Source organism: Ambystoma mexicanum, chromosome 2p, assembly GCF_040938575.1.
Source record: "Ambystoma mexicanum isolate Mex_15411 chromosome 2p, UKY_AmexF1_1, whole genome shotgun sequence".
NCBI classification, from domain to species: domain Eukaryota; kingdom Metazoa; phylum Chordata; class Amphibia; order Caudata; family Ambystomatidae; genus Ambystoma; species Ambystoma mexicanum.
In genome coordinates, this window is record NC_090923.1 from 1,002,649,530 (window position 1) to 1,002,673,415 (window position 23,886).

Below are 23,886 nucleotides of genomic sequence, written 5' to 3' on the forward strand. Positions count from 1 at the left end.
TCTTGGTTACCTAAATCAGCAAATACCCATTTGGGATGACAACAGGCACTACTTACACCCTTAGGTGACTTCAATAGCTAGGGTGCTGTTGGCATTAATACATTACTGTTGTATTTAGAATATTCTTGGGAGAAGTGTTAAAGAGAAGAGAGTTCAGAATAAAACAAGTATTCACAGTTATTCTTCAGTAGGTTAAGTACTTTCAAAACAACTCCCAATGCAAAGTTAGTTAACCCTTTCCTGGAAGGAAGGCAAAATACATAAGCAGAAAAGAGAAGAGTCATTCAGGGAGCCAGGCCAGCCAATGTTAAGTTTGCAAAAGTCAAGGTGAACTGAAAATCTTCTTGCAGGTAAGTAGAAAGTCTTTTCCAATGTTTAAAAAAGTCTTTGTAGAATAGAAGCAATCAAAGTAGGGCCACACGCTGATTGGGTTTGTGAAGTAAAGAAGCTGACAGCAACTCTACACATTTGCATGCGTCTCCAACGAGGACAAGTGGCTACACAACAAGAGGCAAGTTCTCTTATAATGTACAGCACCTTTAGGTTGAAGAAAAAGTGCATAAGATGACTTCAGTTCCTGTGCAGCTCTGCAGATCTCGCTGTTTTGTAGCCTCAGTCGTGGGGACAAGAGGGAGGACTTCTGGGGAGCCCCGCACTGCAATGGAATGGTCACCGCTCGCAACCGGCAAACTTCAAACAAGTGTCTGTTGAGTGTTTCAGCTTCTTGCGTCTACTGCAAATAGCAACACCGTGGTTCCTGGCTGTCGAGATGGGATTTCCTTGCACCGGGGGTCCCGCACTCTGTTGGCGGGGGGGGGGGCTCAGACTCGGTCAGTCCTGCTTCCTGGGAGTCGAGGATTTTCCTGGGGCTCTTGGCCAGCTTAAAAGCAACACACACAAACTGGTGTGCCTCTCCCTGGGTATCCGGTTCCAGCAGCGACTCCAGTGGACACTCCACTTGACTAGCTTTGAGAGGATGTCCAGGTGCCTTACTTTGGAGTTGATTGGTCCCACCAACTCAAAGGGAGAAGTCGTCCTTGCAGGAGCTTGTCGGTCGATACAAATTTGGCATTTCAGCACAGCAGCAGGGCTTCACCAGGAAAACCAACGGTCCAGGAGTTGCAGCAGGCGTCCTCTTCAAGTTCTTCTTCGGATTCCTTTGTCCAGTGGTCGACTCTGCCTTCCAAGCCAAAAAGCATTGCCTTTTATGCACCTTGCTCCCATACATTCCAGCCTAGCTGTCAGTCACCCAGCAGGGTGGCTGTGCTTGCGGGACAGCCAATGAACCTCTTAAGAGTGCATTCCTGTCTCGTAGGAGACAGAGCACAGGGAGTTTCGGGCACTTCCCTTGCTTCCTGCCCCCGCCAGACACCCTGGAGCCAGAGGTCGGCTTCATTCTTGAATCCCACCAAAGGCAAAATGAACAAAGGGACCAAACCTGGTTTGGCGTGCAGAGTAAATCTCGAGAAGGACCTTTCCACAAAGAAAGGACGAAAAAAGACCGGGGCCATTTTGACAAAAATGGCACCCATGGGTGCTTTACCGTGGCTGCGAACGCAGCCTGCGATAAAATCCCATAATGGTAGTAAAAAGTAGACCACTGCCACCAGCCATTCAGTGAGGAAAGAGTAACATAAAAATGTTACATGAGAAGCTAGACAAAGGGGATACTATGCAACTCCTCCAGCACCCTATTGTAAGATAGTGTGCTGGGTCTAGGAAGTTACAAATTTAAGTAAAATCAATTTCACTCTACTGCTTGGGGAAACATTAGTTTATATCCGAGAAGGTATTTAAACCTTAGGGAAATCTGAAAGACCTCTGTCACTCACTCTCTCCAGGTTCAAAAAATCAAATCCTCAAAATCCAGCAAAGTTGATGGGGGTCTCCAAGGTAGAGGGAATGAGCACATTTGAGAATTCACTCTAACAAGGGATATGATGATAAATCACAAAAAAAAAGCAGTGGCACAAGGTCAAGCATGAAGGAGGCAAAGAGGTAAAATTGCAAATGAAAGCAATAAGGGGGCTTACCTGTAATTCCTGTTCTTCAGCATTGGAATCTTTAATAGATTCATATGCTGTATGAATATTCACCGTCAGGCTGGGAATCCTCAGTAATAGAGCTATAGAGCTGTTTATTTTCCAAAATTGAAACTGCAGTCACATTGTTCTAGTAGAGTCATTTTGGATCATATTGCCCACAGCCAACAGAAAGGGCACTCTTAGCGCCATCCCTGTGGACCATCTTTAGGTTTAGCACAGCACATGTAAAGTGGCAATATGAGCCAAGAAGAGCCATAAGTGGAGAAGGTGCTTGAGGGGGGTGCGGGGGGGGGGTTGCAAAGTAAATTTATGAAAGAAAACAATTGCTGGAGAACAGGAGGTACAGGTAAGTAACCTATTCCTTCTCCAGGACTGGATTCTTCATAGATTCACATGCTGTATGAATACGTTACAAAGCAGTATAAGATTACCATAATGGGCAGAGGCAAGCTCCTTGAAGAAACACTGATCTCCAGGTGGCGGCACTGCAGATGTCCAGCAAGGGGACTCCGGAAAGCTGTTGTGGCAGCAAAGGCCCTTGTAGAATGAGCCCCTGGCTTTGCCAAGTAGAGGCCTGCCAGCTTGCTTATGACAGAAGGAGATGCAGAAGGAAATTCAACTGGCGATTGACGCTTTGGCAAGTCAGTTTACCATCCGAAAGGAACCAAATGTTCCAAAGATTTGCAAGGTCTACCGGAACAACTTTGTGCGGGAGATGTAATATTTTAAAGATCACACCACGTCCAGAGAATGCAGAGGACATTTTGCAGGTGAAGGCGAACCGAAGAAAACCGGTAAGACCACTGGCTCATTGAGGTGAAATGCTGAAGGAAGTTAAGCATAGAGGAAGGGCTAGTGCGCAGCACCACTTTGACTTGTGGGAAGCCAAGTGGGGGGCTTGCAGAAAAAAAGCCCGATCTTGTGCACCCTTCTTGCCGACGTAATGGCCTCCAGCAGAGCAGTCTTCCAGGACAGGAACTTGAGAAAGACTTTGTGCAAAGGCTCAATCTCATGAGCCACGCGAAAATGGTATGACGTCCTTTTCATCGGAGTTTTAAAAAAAACAGAATTTTTAGGGTTGGGGTAGAAAAATATATATGTGTTTGAGAATAACAAAAAAAATTAAAGTGGATGGGGGACTTGGGGGTTTGTGGAAGCCTCTGAAAAAAAAAATGAGTTTTTTTTCATTAACCGATATTTACGGTTAAAAAAAAAAACAGCGAAAAAACATCCCGCAATGAAATGACATGGACCCGTGAAAAAATGACATTCAACTCCCAGGCCAGGCCGGGCCGGTCATTGGAACAGAACAGACCCTTGAAGAACTCCTTGATCAAAAGATGGGGTCTCCGGGGAGGACATTTGCTTGTTAAGCACTTATACAGCAAGTAAAATACTTTTTCAAAGCGCCCACAGGGCGAAGGAAGGGAACAAGGGAGTGAGACATTACAAAACAATATTTAAGAGTAGTTGGAGGGAAAAAAGGAAAAAGGACAAACCTACTATGCCTTGTGATTATTCAGAATGTGCAAATGCAGCAAGGAAGAGGGCAGAGGGAGTACGTGCTGGGGAATCTGAGCGCATGGGTGAGCCACAGATGAAGGGCTAGGATTGTTGAGTGCTACACGGCCTAGAGCTGTGTTAGGTGTACGTGTGAACCTCCAGGGCGAAGGGTGTGCAAATGCAAGTGCTAAGGGTAGAGAGGAGCTGGGCTGATTGGGTGTGGGAGGTCAAGGGCCCAGAGGATGCATAAGGGCCCAGGACACCAATCACGGCAACGGTGGGATTAGCAGAGGAGAGAGGAAGGAAAGGAGGAGGTAAAAAGCAAAGTCTTAAGGAGCTTCCATAATTTAAGAAAGTCCTGCTCAAGGTGCAGAGGGAGGGGGGGGCTGTTCCATAGGAGGGAGCGAGCGGAGGAAAGCAAACAACCACCTACCATCTGTTTAACAAAACGCTTTACCCACAAAGAGTTGGTGCCAGAGGAACGTAGTGGTCTGGAGGGAGAGTATTTAATAAGAAAGTTGAAGGTAGTGTGATCTCCGGGCCCAGACAGCCTTGTGGGTGATGCAGAGGGATTTGAATTTCATCTGTGCAGCAACCAGGAGCCAGTGAAGACTTTTTAGGGCAGGATAGATGCGGCCCCTCGGCTTAAGGCCAAGGATAAGTCTTGCTGCCCTATTCTGGATTAGCTGTTGGGGTCGCAGAGTGGAAGATGGTAGATACAGGAGGAGGTTATTGCAATAGTCCGGCCTAGAGAATCAGGGCTCGTGTAACATTTAGCCCCTGCGGGAAAGTGAGAAAAGGGAAAATTCCTTTGAGAAGGAAGAGCTGAAAGTGGGTCTTCTTGGCAATGTCCCAAGTGTGGGGGAGGAAGAAGAGAGGAGTCGTAGAGGACTCCAAGGTTTAGGGCTTCAGAAGAAGCAGGGGGGAGAGCCCAATGAGGAAGGTCAGAGTGAAAGGAAGAAGGAGAGAGCAAGGAGTCACGATGGAAAGGATCTCAGTTTTACACGCATTGAGGCAGAGATCATTGGAGGTGCACCAGGACTGGATGGTAGATAAGACATTCAGGGATGATGGAAGGTGCAATAGGGTCAGCAGAAGTTAGCGGTGTGTCGTCTGTGTAAAACACTGAAGTTGGAGGAGAAGGAGGAGATGAGGCGTGCAAGCAGAGCAAGGTAGATATTAAAGAGCCAGGGAGAGAGGATAGAACCCTGGGGGACACCACAGGTGGAGAAGGAAGTAGGAGAGGAGAAGGTGCCCAGATGACTTGGGAAGAGCAGTCAGTAAGGAAGGATGTCAGCCAGTCCAGTGCCCGTTCCGAGAGATCAAGGGTATCGCGGAGCCTTTGTATGAGGATGGAATGGTCGACTACATCAAAGGCAGAAAACAGATTGAGAAGGATGAGGACAGCTGGGGAGTTAAGAGTCCAGGGATGCAAGCAGTTCCTCACGGGTGTTCAGAAGAACAGTTTCCATGCATCTGGATGCTTGGAATCCAGATTGATGGTTGTGGAGACCACCAACAAGTCCGGTGTGTGAGTTGAGGCAATGCCAGCTTCGCCAGCAGCTCCCCCAGGAAGAAGATGATGGAAATACGGCAGTAGTTGGCAGGGCAGGTAGGGTCTGCTGAAGGTTTTTCAGGAGTGGGGCACAAGGCAATGCTTACGAGAAGAGGGGAAAGATCCAGTGTCAAAAGAGTGATTGCAGAAATCAGCGAGTGCAGGGACAAGAGACAATGTTTTCCTCATAGTCCTGGATGAGCCAGAATTGCATGCAGTACCCTCTGGGACCAACACACACAATTAGGACTACAGGTAGAAGCAAGACCAACCTTTGGTAGAAGTCTGTACCACACAGTTTGCTGGTAGTGAGCTGAGCAGCCAGGTATATCTCAAGAGTGAATGTGAGCAGTACAAGTAGTTACACAAAGGACTTTCAATCACAGTGGTTCAAGTAGACACATATGGAAGGTTTCTTGGTAAAACACTTATTAATTTATTACACAATCATTTATAAAGCATTTCACTAGGAGAAGACAACTTAATGTTATATACCAATACACTTCAATACAAAACTCTAAGCTTTTGAGAGTTTGAGCTCCCCGGAAAAGGGAGCCAAATGGCAGTTCAGTTACTTAGCAGTGAGCAAAAGGGACATAAGTAAGTAGAATAGATTACATATACTTTCTAGGCAGTGCAAATAGTTTCAATTCACAAGAATAGTTCAATTCAAGTCAATAGGCCAGGCCAAAGTCAATGGGCTAGTGTTCTGGATAGGAAAGAGCAATTCTGGTATCAAACGGTAAAGTCTTTGCAAAAGTTCTCAGAAGTAGTTTAGACAAAAAAGAATCATTTGTGGGGTCACAAGCTGATTAGAACTGCGAGTTGGGAAAGTTTCACGAACTTTCACAGTGAGAGTGGCGTTCTCTCAATCGGGTTGGCACAGTACCTTTGTATGAAGAAAACTAATGTTACTGAAGTCGTGGTTCCTGGCAGTTCCTGCAATTCTCACTGTTCCCGAGCCTCAGTCTTGGGGACAAGAGGGAGGACGTCGAGGGACTCCTGCACTGCACGGGATCGTTGAAGAAAGCAAACAAAATGGAGTCATTTCAGTTCTAGTAGTTGTAAATTCAACACCACAAACTGGTGTCCCCCTCCCTGGTTAAACCTAACCAGCCTTGAGAATGGTGTCCAGGTGCCTTATGAGTTGATTGGTCCCACCAACTCAGAGGAAGAATCTGTCCTCAAAGGAGCTTCTCTGTCGAATGGAGTTTGGCAATTCAGACCTGCAGGAGGGCTTCACCGGGCAACCAACGGTCCAGTGGTAGCAGAAGCTTTCCTCTTCCAGCTCGTCTTCGGTTCTTTCGTTCCAGTGGTCGACTGCCTTCCAGTCCACAAGACTCGCCTTTTAAACAGTTTTCTCCCTTTCATTCCAGCCTAGCTGTCATTCCCCCAGCTGGGTGGCTGTCCTTGCCGGACAGTCAGCCAGCCCATCACGCCAGAGTGCATTTGGGTCTCCCAGGAGACTAAGTACAGGGAGTTTCGGGTACCTCCCTCACTTCCTGCACACTCAGACGCCAAGGGCAGACTTCAGTCCTGAAGCCCGCCAAAGGCACACGAAGAAAGGGATCAAACCTGGCTTGGCGCGCTAAGGACCTTTAAAAAATGAAATGGCGAAAAAAAAAGACCGGGACCGGTTTAAAGAAAGGGGCTTAGGGCGCCATCTTGAAAAACATGGCTCCCGTGATTTTTAGCTACTGGTGTTCGCGGTCGGGAAAATCATGGTAGTTCATTGTAAAACCACTGCCATGAGCCTTTTCAATAGGAAAGGGTAGCATTTGACTGCTACATGAGTGTTTAGACACAGGGAATACTGTGTAACCCCTCCAGCACTCCATTGTAAAATGGAGTGTGCTGGGTCTAGGAATTTGGAAAAGACTAGTAAAGTCAATTTCACTTTACATTCTCTGGGAAACAGCAGTTTATCCCAAAGAAGGTATTTAAACATCTGGGAAGTCTAAAAGACATCCCTGTGTCACTGCACTGAGTGTACTGTGTAACACATGAAAAGATGATGCCTACGGAGTTATCTAAAACTCTATTCAAACAACAGAAATGTAAAACAAACATCAAAACACATGAGTGGGGAAAAAGTATTGCACTCTTTCCAGGTAAAAAAATCCAAGTCCTCAAAATCCAGTAAAGTTGCGGGGGGTCTCTAAGGTGAAGGGAATTAGCACATTTATGCGACTTCTCCCTAACGGAGAGAGCCGTAGGGCCGGCAGAGGTTAGTTGAGGAATTAAACAAGAGTGGCTGCAAAGCACAGTTCTAGCTAAACTCACAGGTGGCCTAGTAGAAGTAACCAAAAATGCATAGATGCAAACCAGAAAGGAATGGGATTTCAGACAAGAGGATCACAGATGTAAAAAAATAAATAAATAAAAAAGATATTTAAAAGTAAAACACCTAAAATCGTTTAAAAAAAAAAAAGGAGTCAGAAATGGAATGCAGGAGGTTCACAGATGAAAAGTAAACTCACTTAAAATCGTTTTTTTTTTTTTTAATATGAGGAAGCAGTAATTAGTCTGGAGGGCGAGTCATAGTTTGAGGAGGGGGTAGGTGTTCCTCCAGGTCCCCCCTCGGCCCAGACGGGGGCATGAGATAGCTGCCAGGTTCGCCTTGATAGAGTAAGGTGCCAGACCCGAATTAGCCAAGGAGAGCATATATGGTAGGACGTTCTTCGGTAGCATGTTGAATGGGTCACGGCGCTGTCCCTTGCACCAGCAGAAAAAATACTTCCGTTAGGCAAGATTGTATGGAGTACCCTTTTGGGTGCATTACAACAACCCTGACCTCCTGGCAATAGGAACCCAACCTTTGGTATAAGTCTGTACTACACAGGTTGGTAGTGTGATGAGCAGGTAGGCTTATCTCAAGAGGTGTCAATGTGAGCAGTAAGGGAGTTACACAGAGATTCAGAGTGACAAGTATTCAAATACACTCTTACAAACAAGGTTTCTTGATCTAGGGTAAGATTTCCACAGAGCTGGTAAATCTTCCTGACCTGGGTCTATCCCAGAACTTTTGGTTTACTAATGGGATATTTTTCGTTAACACCTCAGTGAGTGGGAACCTTTTTCCACACTCACGTAATCTTAAATCTTTTATAGGTGTCGTTTTCTTGACTCTCCATAGTGTTTTATTTTAAAGTTATCCTCTTTAACAACTTATTGGCAATAAGTGTCTGTTGTTGCTGGGTTGACCCAAGGGCTTCCCTTTTAACTTTCTTTTACTACTACAGTTCTACTGAACTACAGTTCCCAAGGGTAGAAAGGATCTTTGGATCCCTTTTACATTTTAATATGTGAAGCCAGCACACCCCACCTTATGTGGAGTGCTGGGGAGATACAATGTATCCCCTTTCACCTTAAAACTAACAATTCTGTTACAGGGACAAGCTTACCTTCAATGGCTGGTGGCAGTGATACCTTGTATTCATTTGGTGCACCTTTACCGCAGGCTGTGTGTTTTACCAAAATGGCCCCAGTCCTCTTCTTTTGCCATTTTATTGTTTGTCGTTTCTTGTTCCTTCTCCCGACATCCAGGGTGGGAAATTCCTTTGTGTGATTTTCATCTTCTGTGGGAGCCCCCTGGGCTCCCCGCCCAAGCTCCAGTCAGTCTGTGAGGGAGGAGTCCAAAACTCCACAGCCCTTTGTCTTACGCCTTGTATGAATGGGGACAAATCCCAGTGGGGGGCTGGCTGTCCTGATTGGACAACCAGACCGCCCGTTCTTGTAAAATGCAGGGAGAGAATGCAGAGGTTGTGCTGTGGTTCCTGATAAATACTGAGAACCTTGAAGCTGAAGAAAAGTCGACCACTGGAACCGAAACTGAAAGGGGTGATGAAGGAAAAGCGGCTGAAACAATTTCCAGCAACCGGAGTGACTGCTGTGTAACTGGAGCCTGCTGTAGCCCTTCCTTCCAATCGACCTGGGGACTCCGAAAACGACAACCCCAAACCAGAGCCTGGTGAGACCTCCTACAGTCAAGAAGACCTACATTTTGAGTCAGTCCACGCATTGCTGCAAACTTGCGTTGCTGCAATACCTCAATACCCTGGGACCCCGAGCCACTGTGCGGTGCACGGTCTTCTGAATTCCAAATCTCGCTAAAACTTAGTGGGGATCCTGGTGGATCTCCAGAGACACGAATTGAGTCCGAAAAGTCCCCTCAGCAGAGTGCTGGACCTTTGTAATGACGAGAATTAAACTGCAATTTTCTGTCTTCTACTGTTCTCCTTAAAAAGGTGCTAAATCCGCAGAACCACATTCAGCTGCGAGGGAAACCTTGCCTAGAGCCTTATTCATCGATCCCTGCTGCAAAGTTTCTTCCAAGGTCTTGGTTTCAGTCACAACAACAAGGAATTCAAGGACGGTTATTTGGCTGGAGACCCTGAAGTCCTCCAGCTGCAAAATCTTCAATGCTGACGTACTGTGTTGGCTTTAGTATGTACTTACCTTAAGCCCGTTAGGATTTCTGTGTAGCTGTGGGTTGTTTTCTATGATGGGGAGGCCCCTCATCCAGTGCACCCAGTCCCACTGCTAGAATCCTGCTAGGGTGTCTTCTGTGAAGCCCCTGGAGCCTCGTCTAACCCTTGAAGTAAAGTACTCACCCGTTTGCCCAGCTTTCCTAAGGAACTCTGACTTTTGCCACTGAAGAACCTATTCTGACTGCCTGTGGGTCACTAGTCTTAGTGACCTCCCTTCTGCCATTGAGAACACTCATGCTCCAAGAATAAGGGAAAGACTTTTAAGGGATTGGGACTTTTGCCTAGAAAAGACATTTTTTAAAGTAACTTGCTTGTAAAGAGTTGGTTGGTAACTAATTCTAAGAGTGAACAGTTGCAAAAGTTCTTACCTTGGATGTGTGATGCACTATTCTTAAAAGTCTGGTTAGGAACAAGTTACTTACCTGTAACTGTTGTTCTCCAGCATGGGTCTGGCATGGATTCACATGCTCATGAATATTCCCCGTCGTCAGGCTGGGAATCCTCGGTAAAGAAAAAACCAGTATCAGTTTTGTTTCTGATCTGTCTTTCGTAGTAGTAACCAATCACTGATCTCTGCGTTATACTGACCACAGCCAATGACTGCCCTCTACCTAAGCCCCGCCTCTGGCAGCCATCTTCATATTTGGTAGCACGTGAAGTGGCAGTATGACCAAGTGAAGAGCCGCAGAGGGGTAGGCGGGAGGGTTCGCATGTGAATCCATGCCAGACCCATGCTGAAGAACAACAGTTACAGGTAAGTAACTTGTTCCTTCTCCAGCATGGGGTCTGGCATGGATTCACATGCTCATGAATAAAGAATACATAGCAGTACACACATGCACAACCACGGCAGGTGGCAAAGGCTCAACATTAAGCATTACATCAAACTCAACATTAAGCAAATCTTACCTCCTCACCAGGCTCACCTTAGGCGAACAGGTTGCGCAGCACTGCTTTGCCGACCCTGGACTCCTCCCTGGAATCCCGATCGACGCAGTAGAATTTCGTGAAGGTGTGCGTCGACCTCCACGTAGCAGCCCTGCAGATGTCCAGCAAGGGCACACCAGATAGGAACGCCGTGGTAGCTGCGATCGCTCTGGTGGAATGGGCTCTCGGACGGCCAGGCAGCGGTCGGTTTGCCAACCGATGACAGTACATGATACAGCCGGAGAGCCATCTGGAAATGGAAGCCTTCGAGAGAGCCTTCCCCTGATTGACAGGTCCAAAGTTCACAAAGAGTTGTGACGTCTTCCGAAAACCCTTCGTGCGGTCCACGTAGAACTTCAGCGCTCTAGCCACATCCAGCGAGTGCAAAGTCCTTTCAGCCGGCGACGAAGGCGACGGGAAGAAAACGGGCAACACCAAGGGTTTGTTGAGGTGGAAGTCCGACGGAACCTTGGGCATGAAGGAGGGGTGCGTCCTGAGCACTACCCTCGTGTCGTGAAAAGTCAAGTACGGGGCCTTGCAGGAAAGGGCCTGGATCTCTGCCACCCGTCGTGCGGAGGTGATGGCCACAAGAAACGCTGTTTTCCACGACAAGAACTTCAACGGGCCGAGTGCAGAGGCTCGAACGGAGGTCCCATGAGCTTGGTCAGCACCACGTTGAGCTCCCACGCCGGGGCCAGAGCCTTCACCAGCGGGAACGATCTGAACAGTCCCTTCATGAACTCTTTCACCAGACGATGAGACCACAAAGACGTCCGCCCTGTGGTTCTGGTGTATCGGGAGATCGCAGCAAGATGAATCTTGATGGACGCGTGCGCCAGTCCAGCTTTAGCCAGCGTCAGTAGGTACGGCAGTACTTGGGGAGCCGTAATCCGCAGAGGGTTAATCTTCTGTGCGTGGCACCAGACAGAGAACCTCTTCCATTTGTGTCCGTAGCATTTAAGAGTTGAGGACGCCCTGGCCTTTGCAAGAACCTCTCTGCAGTCGGCCGGTATGTCGTAACCTCCAAACTCTAATGCTGCAGGAGCCAGGCCTGCAAGTTCAGCGACTTCGGGTCGTGATGGAGGATGGCACCTCCTTCCCTGGAGAGAAAATCCGCGTCCACTGGCAGCTTGATTGACGGGGGCGCTGACAAGTCCAGAAGGTCCGGGAACCATATCTGCCTCGGCCACGCAGGTGCGACGAGGATCATCCTGCACCGTGACCTCTTGAGCTGGTTGATGAGCCGGATCAGCAATGGCAATGGAGGGAACGCGTATAGAAACAGGCCCTCCCAGGGGAACGAGAAAGCATCACCCATGCTCCTCAACTGGGGAAACCTGCTGGCGAACCTCCGGCACTTGGAGTTCGTCGCCGTCGCGAACAGATCGATCTGGGGTGTGCCCCACCGTCGGAAGAGGTGGTCCACTAGATCCTGTCGTACTTCCCACTCGTGGCATGAGCGCAGCTCCCTGCTGAGTGAGTCGGCGATGGTGTTTTTTATCCCTGCCAGATGAAACGGCACCAGAAACATCCTTTGGGCGACGGCCCAATGCCACAGATCCTGTGCCTCCCTGGACAGGGCTGGGGACCTGGTTGCGCCCGGTTTCCTGATGTAGAACATGATGGTGGTGTTGTCTGTGAAGATCCTCACCACCTTGCCCTTGAGGGACGGAAGGAAGGACCTGAGGGCCCAAAACACTGCACGGAGCTCCAGGACGTTGATATGGAGGGACTTTTCCGTCGGGAGCCAAAGGCCTCTCGCGTGCAGATTTTCGGTGTGCGCTCCCCACCCTTCCAGGGAGGCATCCGTGGTCACTGTCTCCTGGTGGCCGGGGGTTTGGAAGTCCATGCCCGCCGTCAGATGTGCGCGGGTGCCCCACCACCGGATCGCTCGTCGGAAACTCTTGTCGAGTGTGATCCTCTCCTCGAAGCTGCCCGTCGTCTGGAACCAGAGCGCGTCCAGGAACTCCTGCAACAGGCGCATCCGGAGCCTGCACAGGGGGATGAGGTAAATGCAAGAAGACATCATTCCGAGGAGGGACTTGATGGACCTCACTCTGGCCGCGTCCGCAACCAGCATCCGCTGCACCTTGCCCCAAATGGCCCTCGTCCTTTCCTCCGACGGAGAGGCCAGAAGCGACACTGTCGAGCTTCGCTCCCAGAAACAGTGCGTCTTGCGCGGGCACCAGGTGGGACTTGGCATAGTTTATGGAGAATCCCAGGTCCATGAGAAGTTGGACGGTCCTTGCCGTGTGCTCCACGGCGAGCTCCTTCGTCTTGGCTCGAATGAGCCAGTCGTCCAGGTAGGGGGAGACGTGGATCCCCTCTCGGCGCAGCTGCGCCGCCACCGGTGCGAGGCACTTGGTGAACACCCTGGGTGCCCACCTTAGTCCGAAGGGAAGGGCTCTGAACTGATAGTGACGCCCTTGGACCACGAACCTGAGAAACTTTCGGTGTCCCTTTAGGATGGGAATATGGAAGTAGGCATCCTCCAAATCCAACAACAGGAAATCGCCCTCCTCCAGCTGACCCAGGACGTGTTGGAGGGTGACCATCCGGAACTTCTGTGCCTTGATGAATTTGTTCAGTCGTCGTAGGTCCAGGATGGGACGCCATCCTCCCGTCTTCTTCTTCACGAGGAAGTATCTTGAGTAAACTCCGGAGCCCCGAAGCCTCTTTGGGACGAGCTCGATGGCGCCCTTCCTGAGCATCGCCTTTACCTCCAAGAGAGGTTGAGGGACGTGATGTTCTTTCCTGGCCACAGGGGGGACGCGCGGGCACCATTTTTGAAACTCGAGCGCGTGACCCTGGGCTAGGGCGTCCAGCACCCAACGGTCGGTGGAGATGGACTCCCACACGCGGACAAAGCTCGCCAGCCGGCCTCCCACCGGGGTGCTTCGGTGGGGGCCCCGACCCCACGGCCAGTTCAGTCCTGCTTCGACGAGGCTTTGCCGCCTTGACCTCCTTGGCGGCGACGGCGGGGACCGCCTGACTTGCCTCGTCCCCTGTAAGCTTCCTGCGACGACGAACGGGCCGTTTGACGGTAGGTGGAAAATCCGCCGCCGGAACCTTTGGAGGCACCCTGTTTGCCTCCGCTGCTCCGAAAGGGCGGCTGCCGTTGCTGGAGAACCCCAAGAGCCCGGGCCGTCTCCGTGTCTCCCTTCAAGCCATCAAGGCAATCGTCCACTGTTTTTCCAAACAGGTTGTTTCCATCGAACGGCATGTCCAAGACTCTGGTCTGCACGTCTTGACGGAAGTCAGTAGCCTTGAGCCATCCACGCCGCCTAAGGCACACGCCGTTGCCCAACTGGCGAAATCCAGTGTCAGCGATGTCCGTCGCAATTGTAATGGCGTGGTCTGACGCCACCTCTCCTTCCTGCAAGATCTCTCGAGCATCCGCCCTCTTGTCGTCCGGTAGGAAGTCCAGCAGGGGGGCCAGTTTGTACCACAGCTCCCTGTCGTAGCGGGCTACGATAGCCAAGGCGTTAGCCGCCTTAATCGTCGTCGCTGCAGACGAGATGACCCTGCGTCCCATTGTATCCAATTTCTTTCCCTCGCCGTCCGGCGGGGAAGTCGACGTAGAGGCCGCGCCACCCCCTCCCCCGCTTTCTTCCTGGCCGCCGCGGAGACGACGGAGTCCGGGGTCGGCTGTGCCCGGAGGCACAAGGGGGCCGCGTCCGGGACCCGGTACTTCTTCTCGTACCGATCCCTTCTAGCCGGCGTCGTGGATGGGTTCTTGAGGAGGGCGAGGCCCTCATCCCAAATATCGTCCAGTAGAGGCACGGAGAGGACAGTCTTCCTCTTGGCCTCACGCCGTTGATAAAGGAAACCTTCCTTCTTCTCTTCCGGGCAGAGCTGGAAGAGCTTGGATGCCCTGGCGATCATGGAGTGAAACGATCCAATCTCGTCGGGCGGGGAAGCCCGGGTGGGAGGTGACGACGGCAGATCCTCGTCGTAAACCTCGTCGTCCATACCCGTCGCGGCCGTGTCAGTCCCCGTATCATCCCCACGAGTCGTGGACGGGGAGGAGGGCTGAACAGGGCGCGATGGCTGAAAAGGAGGTGGAGGATGAATCCTTCTCTTAGGGGGAGGGCTCCCAGAAGGGCCTGGCTCCGGGTCCCCCGTCGGGAGTGGTTCCTCCGCTGGTGGTAACGGCAGTCTCGTCCTTATCTCCGAGCATAAGGACTGTATAGCCAACAAAATGGCCGCCGAGTTGTCTTGCGGCGCTGGTTGAGGGGAGTCCGACGGGCGGTCAGGGGCCCCGTCGGCACCCTCGACGTTATCGTCTTCTACGTCGGGATCCCTCCCGACAGGCTGGTCTTCTTCCACGCCAACGCCGTGGCTTAAGACTTCGATCAGCTCTTCCGCAGAGGTTGAGGCTGAATCCACGACGACCTCCTGCCCCCCCTTTTTCTTCTCCGTCGGAGGTTTCACGGGGGTCCTGTCGATGGGCATAAAAGAGGACTCCCTCCGCGGTGGCAGGGAGACTGAGCCCCGAGGTCGCCACCACTGGTGTAGCCTCCACAGGCTGAGCCAGGGCCGCCGCGACTGTCTCGATAGAGGCCTTGGCTGGATGGATTAAGGCTTTCACCACCTTAGGTGCGCTCACCGCCTTCTCCTTGGGGGGAGGGACACTGCCTCGCTCTCCCTCCGATGGGGCCTTCGAGCTTGACTGGGGCCTCTCCAGGAGCTTCGCCGGGTGCTCGGCCTTCCTCTTACCCGAACCAGAGCGTTGGCTCGTGGTTGATGGTGCCCGGGTGTATGCGCCCTGCCTGGCGCCCGTAGAGCCCGACCGTTCGGCGCTCCCGGTGCCAGCGGACTCGCGGTGCTTGGCCTTGTGTTGGACCCCCGTCGCCGGGGCGTCCTCAAAGGTCTTAGAAGACCGCTCGGATTTCTTCTCGCCTGACGGGCTCTTCCCTTCCAGCCAGTTGGCGAGACGTTGATGGCGGTCCTTCATGGTCCGCTCCGACATATTGCCGCAAAATGCAGTCCTTCTCCACGTGCGTCTTGTCCTCATGTAGGCAGTAAAGACAAAAGGAGTGTTCATCTTCCTTAAAGACATTCTGAAGCTGGCATCCAGGGCAGACCCTGAACAGCTTTCCGGGCGTCGAGCTTCCCTTCTCCTGGGCCATGTCCGAGATGGGCCTGAGAAGCTTCTGGAGTCCTCCAAAAGCGTGGCTCGACGAAATCTTCACCCTTGAGGGGCGTAGACGAATCCGACACGGGTCCCCGTTGATCGGATGAAGAAACAGTGGAGCTTGAGGCTCTTTTTGACCGAAAAAAAAAATCGAAGTTTTTGAGAAAAAACGTGAAAAATAGCACTATCGCTCGAGAGCAATAGCACGAGGATCCCAACACTTGAACGTGCGGTAAAAATCTGAAGATGGCTGCCAGAGGCGGGGCTTAGGTAGAGGGCAGTCATTGGCTCTGGTCAGTATGACGCATAGATCAGCGATTGGTTACTACTACGAAAGACAGATCAGAAACGAAACTGATACTGGTTTTTTCTTTACCGAGGATTCCCAGCCTGACGACGGGGAATATTCATGAGCATGTGAATCCATGCCAGACCCCATGCTGGAGAAACTTCCTTAGAAACCGTTTTGCCAGTCTAATAGAAAGTAAATGTGAAGGTATTTTACTCCCCTGTGATTAGGTTGTGCCTCTTCTCAAAAGTAAAGTGTTGGTTTCACCAGATTGTTCCTGCAGGGTGATTGTATGAGTGTCCTCCAACTTTTGGTATCACCAGATTAGTCCTTTGAGGATAATTGTACGAGTGTCCCCCAACTTGCTCTTAGCCTGTCCAGAATAAGTCTATTAGGTTGTTGCCTACCTAGAATAACTTTCATTCAGTAGAATGTAACGTTGGGGTTTACTTTCCCCTTCATTGTGAGGTTAAAAAAGTATATGGGTTTTACTTAACTTGAGTTGGCTGTGTGCCATTCAAAAATAAGTTACAAGAGTTACTGCTCATCTCTATCTGTGTTTCAAAGATTTCAGAAGCACCTGTAATTGAATATTACATCTTTCGGTTTTACTCAACACTATTCACAAAAGGTATATTGTCCAGTTGACTGATTAAGTGATTAGGTGATTTGTACTCCGAGTCAGTGTATAACTCATAGGGTCTACTGCCCTTGCATTACTGAATGTAATTGTGAAAGTAATCATTGTTTTTTACTCCCCAAGAATAGGCTTCACCTATACTGAATGTGTATAAAAAGGTTTGGACTTCCCTATAACTACTGTTAGGTATTCCAAATGTCTATACTTTGGTCCGTGTACATTCAAGTACAGTGTGTTTTTATATTGTGATTTCAGAATGTGTTAGTGCTTACTTACCCCTAGATTTATCTGGGCTTACCTGCATTTAAATAAATCCTTTATTCTTACAATACAAAGTGTTTCTTTGGACCATTTGTATTACAATTTCATGTGTACTAATTCTACAGCCCTCTCTCCCTCCTACGAGAAGCCTGGCTGCTCTGTCTGCACTACCATGTACTCAGGTGGTACAGCCTTACACTAAGAGTGGAGTCTTGTACTGCCTCAGTTGAATGGTTGTACTAAGCCCTTAGTTGGACTTCAGAAAAACTATCCTAACACTTGATTAAACAATTATTAATTTATTTAACAGTCAGTTCGAGTAAGCCTTCTTCAGAAGGGGCAATATAATAGTCACACACAAATACACTCCAAAATACACAATATATTACTGTTGCATTTAGAGCAATACTTGGAATATGTCAAAGAAAAGGGTTATTAAAACACAACAAGAGATCACACAAATATTCTGAAGCAGGTAAGTACTTTTGGAAACCCCCCAATGCAAAATAAGTTAACCCCTTCCTAGAAGGAAGGCACAAAACAAAGCTAGAGGGAAGAAGAGTCATTCAAAAGTCTAGGTGAGCTGAAGCAATTCTTACAGGTAGGTAAAAGTCTTGCACAATGTTTTAGAAGTCTTTGTAGAATAGAAGAAATCAAAGTAGGGCCACAAGCTCATTGGCTTATGAGGTAAAGAAGCTGTTAGCAAATCTACAGAAGCAACTAAAACAGGTCTCCACTGAGCACAGGTGAGGCTGCACAACAAGAGGTAAATTCATTTAGACTTTACAGTACCTTTGGTTAGAATAAATGGTTCCAGTTGGCTTCTGTTCCTGTACAGCTCTGCACATCGTGTGTTCCTGGGCCTCAGTCGTGGGTACAGGAGAGGACATCTGTAGGACTCCTGCACTGCAACGGGACGGTCGGCGACAGAAAAGGACCAACTTCTATACAGTGGCACTTCGCGATTTCAGCTCCTCGTGTCTCAGCAAGTGGCACCACTCGGTCAATCCTGCTTCCTGGGAGACCAGAGGATCTTCCTGGAGCTCTTGGCCACCTTAAAAGTAACGCACATTATCTGGTGTTCCTCTCCCTGGCTCTTCGTTTCCAGCAGCAACTGCAGTGGAAATACAACCAGCTTTGAAAGGATGTCCAGGTGGCTTACTTTGGAGTTGATTGGTCCCACCAACTCAAGGGGAGAAGTCGTCCGTGCAGGGTTTCTATAGTCGAGGCGAATTCGGAGCTTCAGCACAGCAGCAGGGCTTCACTGGGCAAACCAACAGTCCGGGAGTTGCAGCATGCGTCTCTTCCAAGTTCTTCTTCGGATTCCTTCGTCCAGTGGTTGACTCTGCCTTCGAAGCCAAAAAGCCTCACCTTTTATGCATGTTTCTTCCATTCATTCCAGCCTAGCTGCCAGTCAAACAGCAGGGTGGCTGTCCTTTGCAAACAGCCAGCCGGCCAATCACCTTTGGGTGCATTCCTGTAACCAAGGGGATTAAGCACGGAGTTTCGGGCACCTCCCTCATTTCCTGCCCCAGCCAGACATACTGGAGCCAGAGGCACGCATCACTCGTGAATCCCGCCAAAGACAAAACGAACAAAGGGACCAAACCTGGTTTGGCGCACATAGTAAATCTCACGAAGGACCTTTCCACAAAGAAATGGCGAAAAAAGACTAGGGCCATTTTGACAAAAATGGCACTCTTGGGTTCTTTACTGCAGCTGCGAACGCAGCCTGCGGGAAAAGCACACCACAGTAGTTAAAAGTAAACCACTGCCACCAGCCATTCATCGAGGAAAGGTTAACATAAAAATGTTACATGAGAAACTAGACAAAGGGGATACTAATTGTAAGATAGTGTGTGCTGGGTCTAGAAAGTTACAATGTAAGTACAGTCAATTTCACTTCACTGCTCTTGGAAACAGTAGTTTATCCAAGAGAAAGTTTATAAACCTTTGAGAAATCTGAAAGACTTCCCTGTGCCACTGCACTGAAGGTGTGGTGTGGTACAATGTAAAAGATTACGCCTATGGAGTTTGTCAGACTCCACAACCAAAAGAAACAGTGCTCAAGTCATAGCAAAAACACATGAGAGAGTGGGAAAAAGGGTCTCTCTCCAGGTACAAAAATAAAAGTCTTCAAAATCCAGCAAAGGTGCTGGGGGTCTCTAGGGTACAAAAGAATTTGCACATTGCTGAGAATTGTCCCCAACTGCGTCCATTTACATTTGTAACAGGCCATTGTGGAAGAAGAGCAGGCTCTAGCTAGAATGTCCTTGCAGTCTTGTGGAAGCAGTAGATCGCAGAGTTCTAGAAGTGTAGAAGACAGACTGTCGGGGAGAGAGGACGGGTCATGGTGCAATACTGCTCTGTCACTCACGGAGAGAAGATCACACCGAGGAAGCAGCTTCATCAGTGGGGCAGAAGACAGGGCGAGGAGGTCGGAGTACCAGAGCGGTCTTTGCTAGGCAGGGGCCACTAAAATCAGTTTGCACCTGATATTGTCTGAAGACAAACACTCGAGCCAGCAAGAGATCAGGGGCGCAGGGGGAGTGTACAGGAATTTCCCCTCCAAGGGGAATGTGAAGTTATCTCCCAGGCTCTTCGGATGAGGGAACAAACTGGCAAAATCCACACATCTCTTGTTGGCATGGGTGGCGAAGAAGTCGACTTCTGGGGTGCCCCATCAACTGAAGATCCAACAGAGTTGAGATTGCAGGAGCTCCCATTCATGACAGGAACAGAATTCCCTGATGAGGGAATCCACCAACGTGTTCTGAACACCCTTTAAGTGGAAAGGAATGAGAAACATGTTCTGATCCAGTGCCAAAGAGCCTGGGCTTCCGCCAACAGAGAAAGAGACCTGGTGCCCTCCTGCATGCGGATATGAAACATTGTGGTGGTGTTGTCTGTGAAGACCTGGACCACTTGACCGCTGAATTGAGGGAGGAAGGACTTGAGGGCCCAACCCACTGCTTGTAACTCCACAAGATTTTTATTTTATTGTGCATTTGCTAGGCCCTTATATAACTGAATAGTGTTTAAAAGAACCACAGGGCTAAATGGGAAGGGAAAAGGGGAAAAATAACAATGGCAAAACAGTAAAAACAATCATGGTCCTACTGGGCCTTGTGGCATTTGGGCGTGCAAGTGCAGGAGATAGGGTGGGAGGGATGGTGGGGTAGCAGAGGAGCAGCAAGTGCTGGTGGAGGACCCAGGAGGGAAGCGCTAAGGGGAGCCAAGGAGGATAAGCTCAGGATAAGTGCTAGTGCAGGCGACTCCCAGGGTGGATTGCAGAGAAGCCAAACATGGGCCCGCAATGGCAGTGCAGGGGGAGGGGTAGAGGTGCTGGTATAGACTGGGAAGAAGGGCCTGGAACCCCGTGAGATTCATGAGGATCAGGTCACCAGGGTCTGGTTGAAGTCGGAGAGGGGCAGGGAGCACGTTCCAAAGGGACGCGCCAGCCGAGAAGAGAGACCTGCCCCCCACTTATGCTTGGAAAATCGTTTGACAGGCAAAGTGTTCGAGTTAGAGGAGCGTAGGGCTCTAGCAGGAGAGTATTTAGGGAGGGAAAGTTGGAGATAGGAGCGTCCCAGACCCCATAAAGCCTTGTGGATGATGCAGAGGGTCTTGAATTTGATCCTTGCAGCCATTGGAAGCCAGTGGAGAGATCTTTAGGCCTGGAGAGATACGGTCCCTGGGCTTGAGGCCAAGGATAAATCTTGCAGTCCTATTCTGGATTAGCGGGAAGGGGGCCAGGGAGTAAAGAGGGAGCCTGAGAAAGAGGCTGTTGCAGTAGCCCAGCCTGGAGAGGAGTAGAGCTCTGGAGACATTGAGCTTCAGCAGGAAGATGAGGAAAGGAAGAATGCCTCTGAGGAGGTGGAGCTCGAAGTGGGACTTCTTGATAGGGTCCATGATGTGAGGGATGAATAAGAGAGCGGAATTGAAGATGACTAAGGTTTGTGGCCTAGATTGATATGAAGAGTTTTCTCCTCGTGGGGCCGTGGCTTGGCACGATGCTGTGAGCAGGAAATGGCCAAGCCTCCGAGACCGATCCTATATATGATCCGTAATACCTACATTCAGAGGCTCATTTCTGCTGCAGACATGTCAGAAGACCTGGGGTGCGACACCAACTACTCCTGAGCTGAATGGTAGCTCAGTTCAGCAGATAGTCACTCAGGCCTGCGGTCAGCGTAGACCATAAAATGGCGGCTGCCAGCTGCCGGAGGGTGGGCAGAGGTTAAGCGCTGCGTTAAAGGATTTTGTCCGATTCTCAGACTGAATATGCCCTGCTGCTCCTGCTGTTAATATTGGATCGCCTCTGGGCAAGTGACGGGGAGCAGATATTCGTACCCGATGATGCGGACCGCCCGCGATGCGCACCAAACAGGTGGGAGAGGTGAAGTGAAGAGCAGAGTGTCTATTTGAGGAGCCTGTCCTGCAGATGCACTGCCTCTAGATTTGGATGCATGCAGAAGGCTGCCGGTGATTGCAGCGCGTGTACAGTGCAGCCGATTCAGTGCTGAGGCTGCATAAGGCGATAACGGGTGCCCACTGGATTTGCTCAATGCGTGCCCAGGGGGAGTGCAACCGATGGTAGAAGAATGTGTGCTGCTCTGGGTGTATCACAGTCCTCTGTTGGTGGGTGGTGAAATTCACGCCAAATACCACATCAGTGCGCAGTAACAGCAAGTGCAAAGAGCTGTGCACCAGATGCTGGTGGTATGGGGGACCCGGGAGAAAATAACAGGCTGTGGGCCTGCAACAACTGGATATTTTTGGAATGCCATGGTGCAAGACATTGCGTCCTGTGGGCTCCCCTCTCACTCACTGGAGGGAGAAGGTTCAGGCTCTGCTGTTGAGGGTGCTCTGTGCCATTTGCTCGAGATCTATATAATAATCCACAAGTGGCTACTGCCTGGCATTGACTCTTCTCATCAAAGTAAACGATGCAGGCAATTTAAAAAGGCACACTTCAATCACTGCAGTGTGATATATGCAAAGCTCTCCCTGCACACAGGAGACCACCTCTGGTCAGTGAGTCCGATTCCAACGTTATAACCCCCCTCTCTCCATCCACCCGCCTTGCCGCTGCAACCCCCCACCACTTTGGTTTGGATTAGTTTGCCTTCTGCTAAGTGCATAGCTTAGAGATCTCTTGAGGGTAATAAAGGTGTGCAATGTGTCGACGCTGCATTTTTCTAGTGATCACTGGTGGCTTAGCTGCGCTAATGGATTCCATCGCCTGAAGAACGCTAGCCCCGGTTGTAATCCACACTGCTGGAGAAATGCAGTAGCTGCCTCTCACACATGTCGGAGACCAAGACGAAGGCACACCAGAAAAGACCAGACGGACTAGTTTGCGCCAAGAGGAGCCCAGAAAGAAAATCCTACGGGGCCTGATGTCAGGATGCAGGCCGATGGGGCTCTCGCCCGATGGATCGAAAGACGAGGTGCTAGCAGCAACTGCGCACTTTGCACCTCCATTGAATACAAAATTAAGATTGATGTGAACCTACTTCGCCAGGATGTGAGATTGTTATCCACCCGGGTTGCAGACGAGGAACAGATCCCGACAACAAAAAACACCACCGAGATGCTGAAAGCAACGGTGGAGGAGTTTGTGCACAAGAACAAGGTCCTGGAGCAGCAGGGTGAATATGCAGAGGGCAGGTCCTGCTCCAATAATGTTCAAATAATGGGGCTCGGGGAGGGTTAGGAGGTGGCTGACCCTACATCTTTTATTGAAAAAAATACTACTGCAGGAGACTGGCCACAGGAAGCTCTCAGAGGGCTTCACTTACGAAAAGGCACACAGATCACTGGCCCCACCACCCACCCCAGGGTGCACCTCCCCACCCCATTATTCCAAGAAACCTTAATTTCCGGGACCGAGAAACAATACTTAAATTATCTAGAAATGAAGGCAAAATTAAACGTGGGTTGTCGCTCCGGGACATCTACCCAGACTATATATCTGTTGTATAAAAGAAGCGAAATGCGTTTGGTCCAAACCTAAACTTAAATACATACTAGTTTATGTTGCTAGGCTTAAATTACTTTATAAAGGCAAATCACTTTTCTTTCTTCATCCTAGTGAGTTCAAACAGTGGACGGATGAGTGTGGACTGGAACCTTGCCCAGAGATGAAAGCAAGGGACACTGAGAACGGCTGACTTGAGCCCCGTTTCCCTGAATAAACAGGATTGCAGTACACCTGAATATGAGCCTGAGACTGAGTCAACAAATGTAGGATACTATATTGGAAGAGACGGCAGATGTCTCGGGAGCTGGACATGCGACTCTCTGGACAGAACTTGGTATACTCCGACATGGTGCATACAGCCCAGGACCCTGGGGCGAAAGTGCCATTGGTGATAGCGCTGTGACGGTATCCACCAGACCTGCGGACCCCTGGAGATGGTCTGTTCTTGTGGGGCAGGAGGGCTCGAGTGGTATTTTACTGCAGAGCCACCAATTTCTAGTGGCTTTTATGGTCCGTTTTTTCTCTAATTCAGATTAGTTGGAATTGGGCAAAGTTATGGCAGGGTTTGAAGAATATAGATGTCAGAATTGTCTGGGTATGATGTATGTGGGATGGACAGATGCGGGATGATAGGAGATTGGGGGGCATTACTAGGTAGGGATGTTTAGGTGAAATTCCAGTCTATTTGGTGTGGGCGTCCAGTGGGAGAGGGTGAGTTCTCCATCCCCACACCCGGTCCCCCTTTTCTTGAAGAAGGACCACACTTAAAATAGTGTCCTAGAACGTCCAGGGCATGTCCTCATATCGGGCTCAGGATTGCATCCTATTTGCAATGGAAGTGGGTTTCCATAACCTTATACAAGAAATGCAATGAACGAACAAGTTACTTACCAACTGGTAACGTTCTTTTGATTGAATGTTCCTCCAATGTATTACACATCTTTGACATGTAATGTCCACAGCTGTGTACTTTGAAAACTTTTTCGGCAGATGGCGTCCTCTGGACTCCGACTGAGACCAATGACCGCTGACGGTCAAGTCTTCCGCATGAGC

The 23,886-nt window shown here is 49.8% G+C and overlaps 1 protein-coding gene across 2 annotated transcripts in view; it reads right to left on the reverse strand.

Annotated features, from left to right (window-relative positions):
- The window catches only part of RELA (RELA proto-oncogene, NF-kB subunit), a 507,042-nt gene that overhangs the window by 237,102 nt on the left and 246,054 nt on the right, over positions 1 to 23,886 (reverse strand). The window lies entirely within an intron of this gene.